We start from the raw sequence: 12,146 nt of genomic DNA on the forward strand, positions 1-12,146 counted from the left end.
GCTGGGCACTAATAGGCAGCAGCCAGAATGCACAGTGAAGTGACAGGCTATACTGTAATAAGCTGGGCACTAATAGGCAGCAGCCAGAATGCACAGAGAAGTGACAGGCTATACTGTAATAAGCTGGGCACTAATAGGCAGCAGCCAGAATGCACAGAGAAGTGACAGGCTATACTGTAATAAGCTGGGCACTAATAGGCAGCAGCCAGAATGCACAGAGAAGTGACAGGCTATACTGTAATAAGCTGGGCACTAATAGGCAGCAGCCAGAATGCACAGTGAAGTGACAGGCTATACTGTAATAAGCTGGGCATTAATAGGCAGCAGCCAGAATGCACAGAGAAGTGACAGACTATACTTTAATAAGCTGGGCACTAATAGGCAGCAGCCAGAATGCACAGAGAAGTGACAGACTATACTTCGTGCTGCTGGAGAACTGACTAAGATGCTGCACTGATAGGCACAGGAGCGGCTGAAGGGACAATGTTAGTAGTTTATTGCATCATAAGTTATCTATCCAGGGATAGTTGCCAGTATTTATTTTTTTTTTCAACAAATCCATCACCTGGGGACAATATTGTACTTGTATGATACTGTTTGCATTTCCCCGCCTCTCCTGTGCATTCTTTGCTTTCTCGGCAGTGGAAAAGCCGAGTACGAGAGAGAACCTTATAACAGGAAGGGAATCAGTGCGCGATACTTGAAAGATAGATCCGCTCCAGCATGTTCCCAGCACCTTTCATGCCTAGCAGCATGCATTTCCATTGTCTCAAATTAGCATCACCAAAGTCCTGTGAGAGTGCAGGAGCCTAGCATACAAAATCCTGCAGCCTCACAAGACTGTTGATGCCTCTTTAACCCCTTCCTGACATCTGTTGTATATATATATGGCGCACGCCGGGTGGGGGAATATGGAGCGGGCTCACGGGCTGAGCCAGCTCCATAGAGCGAGTGTGTCAGCTGTGTGTTACAGCCGACACTACCGGGTAACGAGCGGGATCCCGTTTGAGCACGATCCCGCTTGTTTAACCCCTTAAATGCCGTGGTCAATAGTGATCGCATTTAAATTACTAAAAACAGGGGGGCGACCCCCTGTAACGTCCCAATGCCTGGGGTGCTGTTGGTTGGCATGACAGCCTGGGGGCCAGATGAAGTCCCACAGTTCCGCCATCTTTGTACTCTCCGGCAGGGCTTCATAGGAGACTGTCAGAATCATGATATAATACAATACATTAGTATTGCAGTATATCGTGCAAGCGATCTAACGTTCGCTGGTTAAAGTCCCCTAGGTGGACAAGTAAAAAACAGTAAAATAAAGTTTTTTTAACAAATTAAAAAAAATAAAAGAATTAAAAGCTAAAAAAAAAAAACCTTTTCCCATTTTCCCTCAAGCACAATGTAAAAAAAATAAAAAGCTAACATAACTGGTATCGACGCGTCCGTGAAAGTCTGAACTATTACAATATATAATTATTTAGTCCGCACGGTGTACGCCGTAAAAAATGTAAAATTAAAAACATCAGAATTGCTGTTTTTTGGTCCCTTCATCCCTGTCTCACGTACCCCAAAATGGTACCAATAAAAAACTCCAGCTCGCCCCGCAAAACATAAGCTCTCACACCGCTAAATCAAGGGAAAAATAAAAAAGTTATGGCTCTCAGAATATGGCGACAAAACTCAAATTTTATTTATAAAAATCAGTTTTTTTCCTTGTAAAAGTAGTAAAACATAAAGAAAACTATATACATTTGGTATCACTGTAATTGTATTGACCCGCAGAATAAAGTTAACATGTCGTTTTTACCGTACGGTGAACGCCGTAAAAACAAAACCACCCAAAAGTTTGAGGAATCACTGTTTTTTTCCTATTCCACCCCACATATATGTTTTTTTCTCGTTTCCCACTACATTATATGGCACAAAAAATGGTGCTGTGAAAATCTACAACTCGTCCTGCAAAAAAGCCCTCACACGGCAATATTGAAAAATAAAAAAGTTATGGCTTTTGGAAGATGGGGAGGAAAAATCAAAAATTTAAATCCAAAAAATGGCTGCGGAGGGAAGGGGTTAAGGGGAGGGTTACACGCACATGGTTGAGGCAGAAAAATAAATTGCTGCAGCTGATTTTCAAAGCGTTTTTGATCTTTGCAGGTGTTTTTGAAGCATATTTTAGCGCATTTTTTGTAGTGCCAGGGGAAAATCAGCTTGTAAACTGTTTCGAAAAGTGACGTCACTTCTTTTTTACAAGGCGTTTTATAATTCAGCAAGATAAAAATACGTCTCATATGAACTACACAGTATATTTTCCATTTAAATGAATCGGAAGATGTTTGCAGGCGTATTGCAAGTGTATTTTGGAGCGTAATATGAGCGCTTTACGCTCCAAAGTATGCCTAAACATAAGCTTTGTGAACATGCCCTTAGTCTTACCTCTTCTCAAAACTAAAGAAATATAACTCATAGCAAAAGTTCTTCATGCGGCTTTTAAATATTAATTTCCTACGAACCGGAACCAAGACCTGAACTGCATATTCTAGATGAGGCCGCCCTGTCCCTTCATCCTATGCCTTTTTTTTAATACACAACAGTATCTTGCTGGCCTTAGAAGCGGCAGATGGGCTCTACACATGACCCTATTATATTGTTATGATCTTCAAGTGTACACAGATCCTTCCCTACAAGCAATAACCTCCTGTTGTTGAATAAATGGTGTTGAGCTGTAAACTGTGCAAGTACCTTCTTAAAAAAAAACAAAAAAACTTTCCTAAGTACAACGGATTTATCTGAAATTGTGTTCATTGTACATAATTCAATGCTCAGTAGAGGGCGCCATAGGCCTAAACCAGAATGCAAGTCACCTCAGAGCTGAAGAATTTTGTCTAGAAATGTAGGTCTAGTTGGCAATAGATGCAGTTATGGGTTATGTTCACAAAGGGCAGATACGCTACGTAAAAGTAAACAGCGTATACGTCCTAAAGCCAGTAGAGAATTCTGCCCGAAAAACTGCACAAAATTGTAGCGCAGATTTTTGGGTGGAATATCGGCTGCGGAAAGACTGTTGAAGAAAAACATGGGGGAAACCTGCAACAGAAGAGCATTGATTCTATCTAGGAACGCACCACAGGTCAGTTTATGAACGTTTTTTCGGCTGATTTTTTTCTACTCTGCTGCTGCTGTAATATGCTGCAGTTTTTCCACATTGAAATCTATTGCGGAAAATCCACAGCGTTTACGCTGCGCGTGAACATACCCATACTCTACTTAACCCATTATTGAGTCCCGCAAAAGACAAGCCCACATACGGCTCAATCAGCGGAAAAATAAAAAAGTTATGGCTCTTGATATGCTACAATGCAAAAAATATATATATATTTTTTAAGTGTTTTTATTGTAATAAAACATAAAAAAAACTATACATATTTGGTATCGCTGTAATTATACCGACACATAGAATAAAAGTAACATGTTATTTACACCGCACGGGGAACTGCATACATTATAAATGCAAAAAACTATGGCGGAATTGCTGTTTTTTTTCCATTCCCAAAATAAAAAATGTAACAAAAGTTCATCAATAAAATATATGTACACGAAAATGGTGCCATTGAAAAATACAACTTATCTTGCAAAAAACAAGAGCCCTATGTCGACGGAAAAATAAAGGGTTATAGCTCTGTGAATGTGAGGGTTAAAAAATGCAGAAAAAAAAAAGGTTGGCCTAAAATAGGCAGGTCACTAAGGGGTTAAACTACATTTTATAGGGTTGAGCAAGTTACGAAATGATATTTGAACAATATTCATCAGGCAGGTTTGCGGTGCATTAGCCGCGTACACGGTGTGACACATGTTTTCGTTGCAGAGATACTGGAATATTTTAGGTGCACCAGCGTGAGTCAATAGAGGATCATGCGTTACGGTAAAACAAGGTGGGTGGGGTAGATATCAATGTGTTATAGTCTGATTACAAGATATGTCGTAGATATCAATGTGTTATAGTCTAAATACAAGATATGACAGGCGGACATGGGGAAGCAGCGCTTGTTTGTTACCTCCTGACACTACAACACACTGCGGACGGACGTCTTAGAGTCATAGTGAGTATTTATAATATATTGTACAGCACTTTCACTTCCTACTGCATGTGTGGATTACTGACAGTTATTTCGTTAATGGCGTGTTTTGTAACGAGTCGTTGGGTAAGTAGTTATTCTTTTTTTATTTCCACATCTTTCACAATTTTTATGTAATACATTGTAATCATTACAGACGTATGGTCCGTATACTCCTCGACAGCAACTGGTACTAGGGGGCTTCAGAACAAAAAATACCATGTATAAATGAAAAATAAAAACATCCGTCCAAAAATGTAAAATGACGCACACATTATATTTTACAAATAGACAGGAATGCCCAGTGTCGTGTATGGATTCAAGATCTGTTATGTAAAATAGCCTCGTAGAAAGAGAAGGATGAACTAGGTGAGAACCTTATGAAAGTCTCATTCCTCTATATCTTACATTCCTATCAGTGAGTAAAGCAAAATGCAAAAAAAAATAACAAAGCCTTAGGGCTTATTTACACGACTGTCGTATACGTCCATTTGACGGCCGTTAAAACAACATGTCTTATTTTCTTCAGTTTTCACGGATCCCTCAATAGACTCAAGTCTATGAGGGATCCATAAAAACGGGTCCCGCACGAGTGCAACTCAGACGGGAAAAACAGCTCTTTTTCACATCCGAATTTGCACTGGGTCGTTTGAATCTAGCCTTACACTGTAAGGGTATGTTCACACGTAGTGTTTTCAGCCGTTTTTGCCATGTGCCTGCTGCAGCCAATCACAGGCTAAAGCATCACCAGGCCTGCAACGTCATCCAGGGAGGCCGGAGCGGACGTCAGAGGAGGGAGAAGGTAAGGCTATGTTCACACACAGTGCTTTCAAGAGTATTTCGGGACGTTTACACCCCGAAAAACGACTGAAAATCGGAAAGCAGAACACCTGCAAACATTAATTTCAATACGAAATACGGCGTTCTGTTCCGACTGTGTTTTTTTTACGAAAACGGCATGTAAAAAGACGCCCGCGAAAAAGAAGTGCATGCCATTTCTTGTGCCGTTTTTGGAGCCGTTTTTCATTGACTCTATTAAAAAACAGCTCCAAAAACGGCCGTAAAAAACGCTTAAAAAACATCTTAAAATCAGTAGCTGTTTTCCAGGAAACAGCTCCATATTTTCAGACGTTTTTGATTAACCCCTTCCTGACATTTGATGTATCCATACGCCAAAGTCGGGTAGGGGGAAGTATGGAGCGGGCTCACGGAGTGAACCCGCTCCATACGATGCCGTGTTGGCTGTTTGTTACAGCCGACACTTCAGAGTAACGAGCGGCATCGCACTAGCATTTAAATCATTATAAAGAGGGGGGCGACCCCCTCTAACAGCTCATCGCGTCCCCCCTCCTGCAACGCCATCGCGGGGGGGTAATGGTTGCTATGGGGCTTAACCTCTTAACGCTCAGTGACGTACTATTACGTTATGGAAAGCGCCCTGTTCGTGCTCCATGACGGAATAGTACGTCACGGGAGTAACGGCAAAAAATAAGTCCTTGCATGGCTTTATTGATGGAAAAATAAAAAAGTTATGGCTCTTAGAATAAGGTAACACAAAAAGTGAATGATTGTTTACAAAACGTATTTTATTGTGCAAACGCCATAAGACATAAAAAAAACTATAAACATCTGGTATCGCCGTAATCGTATCGCCCCGCAGAATAAAGTGAACATGTCATTTATAGTGCACGGTGAACGCTGTAAAAAAAATAGAATAAAAAAACAATAGTAGAATTGCTGTTTTTTAGTCACCACGCCACTTAAAAATAGAATAAAAACTGATCAAAAAGCCGCATGCACCCCAAGAAAACTACAATGTATTCCTCAAGGGGTCTAGTTTCTAAAATGCTGTCACTTTTGGGGGGTTTCCACTGTTTTGGCACCACAAGACCTCTTCAAACCGGACATGGTGCCTAATAAAAAGGAGGGCTCAAAATCCGCTAGGTGCTCCTTTGCTTCGGAGGCCGGTGCTTCAGTGCATTATCACACTAGGGCCACATGTGGGATATTTCTCAAAACTGCAGAATCTGGGCAATAAATATTAATTATTGCGTTTCTCTGGTAAAACCTTTTGTGTTATAAAAAAAAGTGGTAAAAAAAGGATTTTCTGACAAAAAAAAAAGTAGATTTCACCTTTACTTTGCTCTAAATTCCTGTGAAACACCTAAAGGGTTCATAAACTTTCTAAATGCTGTTGTGAATACTTTGAGGGGTCTAGTTTCTAAAATGGGGTGTTTGATAGGGGTTTCTAATATATGGGCCCCTCAAAGCAACTTCAGAACTGAACTGGAACCTAAAAAAATAAATAAATGAGGCAATACTTCGCTTCTTACATTATACTGATAATGAGCCGTGCCCACCCCGAGATAACCCCAGTTTTGACCGTTTGTATAAATGGAGACCCCTATTAGACCGTTTCAGTGCCCGGTTTTCCCAAGCATACACCCCCGCGAAGTGTATTTCTATTGATGAGTCCTTGGTACATTTTAAAGGGAGGGCTCAATTCCGCCAGTACCTGCCGGGTAAGAGGGCAAGGTATGGCGTAAAGATGTATAAGCTGTGCGAGAGTGCATCAGGGTATACCTACAAATTTAGGATATATGAAGGGAAGGACAGCAGTATTCAGCCCCCAGAATGCCCCCCCCTTACTGGGAGTTAATGCGGGATTTGGTGCACCCACTGCTGGACCAGGGTTACCTCCTCTACCTGGATAATTTTTATTACCAGTACCAGTACAGAGACCCCCAAACCAGACTGCATCCTGGGCTACAATAGGTACATGGGAGGGGTGGACTTGTCAGATCAAGTCCTGAAGCCCTACAGCGCCATGCGGTGTGGTATAAGAAGCTGGCCGGGCACATCATACAGATGGTTTTGTACAACGCGTACGTGCTACATCGATGTACAGGCCAGACGGGAACTTTCATGGAATTTCAAGAGGTGGTTATCAAGAAACTAATTTTTATGGACCAAGAAGGGGGGGGGGGCACCCAGTACTTCTGGAGGCGAGGCCACACGCATCGTACCAGGGCAACACTTTCCGGGAGAAGTTCCCCAAACTGGCAAGAAAGGAAAAAGTCAAAAGAGGTACAAAGTCTGCTATAAGAGGGGGATAAGGAAGGACACAATATATCAATGTGACACGTGTCCCGAAAAACTAAGGCTCCGTTTGAAAGAGTGCTTCAAAATGTATCATACATCCCATGATTTTTAATCTACCCCAGTTTTACTTACCCTGATGCACTCCGCACAGCTTATTCCCCCTCGTCTTTCCCCTCTGAACCCTGCTGCGTGCCTAGGCAGCTGATTACAGCCACATGTAGGATATTGACGTACCCGTGAGAACCCACATTACAGTTTATGGGGTGTATGTCTCCGGTCAAAATGCTCACTACACCTCTAGATGAATGCCTCAAGGGTGTAGTCTTTAAAACGGGGTCACTTCTTGGGGGTTTCAACTGTACTGGTACCTCAGGGGCTTCTGCATACATGACTTTGCACCAAAAAATCCCCAGTAGGCCAAATGGTGGTCCTTTCCTTCTGAGCCCTCCCATGGGTCCAAACGGCAGTTTATCACCACAAATGGGGTACTGCCGCACTCAGGACAAATTGGGCAACAGAATGGGGTATTTTATTTCTTGTGAAATTTAGAAATTTTCAGCCAAAACTACATATTATTGGAAAAAATAATTTTGTTTTAATTCCCAGCCCAATTCAAATAAGTTCTGTGAAAAAACTGTGCGGTCAAAATGGTCACAACACCCATAAATGAATTCCTTGAGGGGTGTCATTTCCAAAATGGGGTCACTTCTGGTGGGTTTCCATTGCTTTGATACCCCTGGGGCTCTGCAAATGCGACATGGCACCCGAAAACCAATCCAGCAAAATCTGTACTCCAACAAACACATAGCACTCCTTTGCTTCTGAGCCCTCCCATGGGCCCAAACGGCAGTTTATCACCACAAATGGGGTATTGCCGCACTAAGGACAAATTGGGCAACAAAATGGGGTATTTTGTTCCCTGTGAAAATAAGAAATTTTGATAAAAAATGCCATCTTATTGGAAAAAATGTAATTGTTTTTTATTTCACAGACCAATTCAAATAGGTGCTGTGAAAAAACTGTGCGGTCAAAATGATAACCACAACCATAAATAAATTCCTTGAGGGGTGTTGTTTCCAAAATGGGGTCACTTCTGGTGGGTTTCCATTGCTTTGATACCTCTGGGGCTCTGCAAATGCGACATGGCACCCGAAAGCCAATCCAGCAAAATCTGGACTCCAACAAACACATAGCGCTCCTTCCCTTCTGAGGCCTCCCATGGGCCCAAACGGCAGTTTATCGCCACAAATGGGGTATTGCCGCACTCAGGACAAATTGGGCAACAAAATGGGGTATTTTGTTTCCTGTGAAAATAGGAAATTTTGATCATAAATTACATCTTATTGGAAAAAATGTCATTTTTTTTCATTTCACAGCCCAATTAAAATAGGTGCTGTGAAAAAACTGTGTGGTCAAAATGAAAACAACAGCCATAAATTAATTCCTTGAGGAGTGTAGTTTCCAAAATGGGGTCACTATTCAGGGATTCCTACTGTTTTGGCACCTCAAGACCTCTTCAAACCTGGCATGCTGACTAAAATATATTCTAATAAAAAAGGGGCCTCAAAATGCACTAGGTGCTTCTTTGCTTCTAGGGCTTGTGTTTTATTCCACGAGCACACTAGAGCCACACAAAAAAAATTGAATAAAATTGAAATTCAGCAAGAAAAATGAAATTTGCAAATTTCACCTCCACTTTGCTTTAATTCCTGTGAAATGCCTGAAGGATTAAAAAACTTTCTAAATGCTGTTTTGAATACTTTGAGGGGTCTAGTTTTTAAAATTGGGCGTTTTATCAGGGTTTCTAATACATAGGCCCCTCAAAGCCACTTCAGAACTGAAGAGGTACCTTAAAAAAAAGGCTTTTGAAATGTTCTTAAAAATATGAGAAATTGCTGTTTATGTTCTAAGCCTTGTAACGTCCAAGAAAAATAAAAGAATGTTCAAAAAACGATGCCAATCTAAAGTAGACATATGGGAAATGTGAACTAGTAACTATTTTGGGTGGTATAACCGTCTGTTTTACAAGCAGATGCATTTAAATTCTGAAAATGCTATTTTTTATAAATTTTCCCTAAATTTTGCAAATTTTCACCAATAAACACTGAATATATCGTCCAAATTTTACCACTAACATAAAGCCCAATGTGTCACGAGAAAACAATCACAGAATCGCTTGGATAGGTTTAAGCATTCCGACGTTATTACCACACAAAGTGAAATATGTCAGATTTGAAAAATGGGCTCTGAGCCTTAAGGCCAAAACAAGGCTGCATCCTTAAGGGGTTAATGAAGGCCCCCAGGTCCGCCAGCTTTGTACACCTATTAAGCCTTGCCTCCGGCAGAGCTTAATAGATGCCTCTCAGTATCATGATATACTGCAATACATTAGTATTGCAGTATATCTTGCAAGCGATCTAACGATCGCTGGTTGAAGTCCCCTAGGGGGACTAATAAAAAAAGTAAAAATTAGTTAAATAAAGTTATTTTTTTGTGTAAAAAAAAATAAAATATATTAAAAGTTCAGAAAACCCGCCGTTTCACATTTTCCCCCTAATGCATAGTAAAAAAATAAATAAATAAACATAATTGGTATTGCTGCGTCCGTAAAAGGCTGAACTATTATAATATATCATTATTTAACCCACACGGTGAACGGCGTAAAAAAAAAATAGTAAACGCCATAATCTCTATTTTTTGGTCACCTAATCTCCCACAAAAAATGAAATAAAAAGTGATCAAACCGTCGCATGTACACCAAAAGGGTATTATTAAAAACTACAGCTTATCCCGCAAAAAATAAGCCCTCATACCACTTAATCGACGGAAAAATAAAAAAGTTGTGGCTCTCGGAATTTGGCGACACAAAATAAATTTTCTTTTTTACACTTACGTTTTTACTTGTAAAAGTAGTAAAATATAGAAAAAACGATATATATGTGATATCGCCGTAATCGTATTGACCCACAGATTAAAGTTAACATGTTGTTTTAATTGCACAGTGAATTCCGTAAAAACGGCGCGCAAAAAGCCATGGAGGAATCACTGTTTTTTTCATTTTCTACCCCACAAATAATTTTTTCCCGTTTCCTAGTACATTATATTGCAAAATAAATGGTGCTACGAAAAACTACAACTCTTCCCGCAAAAATCAAGCTCTCATAGTACTATATCGACGGAAAAATAAAGACGTTATGGCTTTTGGAAGGTAGGGAGGAAAAAACGAAAATGAAAATCTGAAAAAGGGCTGCGGCGGGAAGGGGTTAAGCGTGTGAATATACCCTAAGAGCGAAGTGCTTTAACTTTTATCTAGCTATAGTCTTAAAAGTTCTTGCCAAATTCACTGATGTGTTAGCCCGTACAATACAATAGGCGGATTATTCATATTAAATGCATTTGCCAAATGTATCCTAGAGGCAGGGGTGTAACTAGGAAAGACAGGGCCCCATAGCAAACTCTTGACCGGGGCCCCCTTTATAAATAGTGCCCTCTGTAGAATGTGCCATACAGCCCCCCGGTAGACAGTGCTATATAGCCCCGCCTATAGATAGTGTAACACCGCATTTGTAGATAGCGCCCCTGTAGATATCGCCATAAAGCCCCCACTGTATATAGCGCTGTACAGCTCCCACTGTATATAGTGCCACACAGCCCCACTCCCTTGTATACAGTGCTCACAGCCACCCTTAGTAGAAAGTGCAGCACACAGACCCCTGTAGATTGCGCCACACTCAGGCCCCTGTAGATAGAGCCACAGCCCTCCCCTTGTAAATAGTGCCATACAGTTCCCCCATGTGTATAGTGCCACACAGCTCCCCCTTGTGTATAGTGCCACGCAGCTCCCCCTTGTGTATAGTGCCACACAGTCCCCCTTTGTGTATAGTGCCACACAGCCCCCCCCCCCTTGTGTATAGTGCCACGAGGCAATGGTGCATCTGAGAAAGTTGTGTCAGCCAGGGAGATGTCACTCAAACATAGAAAGGTGGGTTTGGAGGCCGGACTATGTGACTCTTCAGGATAGCGGCACCGCCCCATGAACCTCTAATGAGTAATTAGCATATAGTGTGCGCTGTTTTAAAAGTGGATTTTAAGGATTTTGCTGCATCTGAAAAAACATACAAGGGAATGTTTGGAAATATTGTCAGGTCATGTGTTACCGCATTGAGGCGGTTCAAGGGGTTAAAACTACCTGACAGATTCCCATTAAATATACAATGAATTGAGAGCAATTCCATCTGCCCTGCAATTTTGTTATTATAAATATATCCTATATAAACTACAGATCCCGAACCAAGATCTGACATATATACAGTACCACAACCAAGCTCAGTACATAAATACAGTACAACAACCAAGATTAGTACATATATACTGCAGCAGAACAAAGCTCAGTACATATATACAGTAACAGAACAAAGCTCTGACATATATACAGTACCAGAACCAAGCTCAGTACATAAATATAGCACTAGAACCAAGCTCAGTACATAAATACAGCACTAGAACCAAGCTCTGACATATATACAGCATCAGAACAAAGCTCAGTACATATATACAGCACTAGAACCAAGCCCATACATATATACAGCCCCAGAACCAACCTCAGTACATAAATACAGCACCAGAACAAATCTCAGTACATAAATACAGCACTACAACCAAGCTCAGTACATATATACAGCACCAGAACCAAACTCATTACATATATACACAGCACCAAAACCAATCTCAAACATATATACAGCAACAGAACCAAGCTCAGTACTTACATACAGCATCAGAACCAAGATCAGTACATATATACAACACCACAACAAATACAGCTCAATTTAGTGCAACCCCTGCCGTTATAGGTTTGTACGGCATAAAACTACAGCTCTCAGCATGGCCAGAACAATGGTAAGGATATGCTGGGAGATGCTGTTTCACAAAAAA

The 12,146-nt window shown here is 40.9% G+C and overlaps 1 protein-coding gene across 2 annotated transcripts in view; it reads left to right on the forward strand.

The window, feature by feature from the left end:
* Positions 1-4,016: 4,016 nt before the first annotated feature.
* The window catches only part of LOC142742868 (leukotriene B4 receptor 1-like), a 33,786-nt gene continuing 25,656 nt past the window's right edge, over positions 4,017-12,146 (forward strand). The window contains exon 1 of one of the 2 annotated variants that reach the window (XM_075853051.1): positions 4,017-4,094. The gene's annotated coding sequence lies outside the window, so the exon portion shown is untranslated. Of the gene's footprint in view, positions 4,095-4,135; positions 4,197-12,146 lie in introns of those variants that run through there. The other variant, XM_075853060.1, reaches the window with a different exon arrangement.

This window comes from Rhinoderma darwinii, chromosome 1 (genome assembly GCF_050947455.1).
Source record: "Rhinoderma darwinii isolate aRhiDar2 chromosome 1, aRhiDar2.hap1, whole genome shotgun sequence".
NCBI lineage: Eukaryota > Metazoa > Chordata > Amphibia > Anura > Rhinodermatidae > Rhinoderma > Rhinoderma darwinii.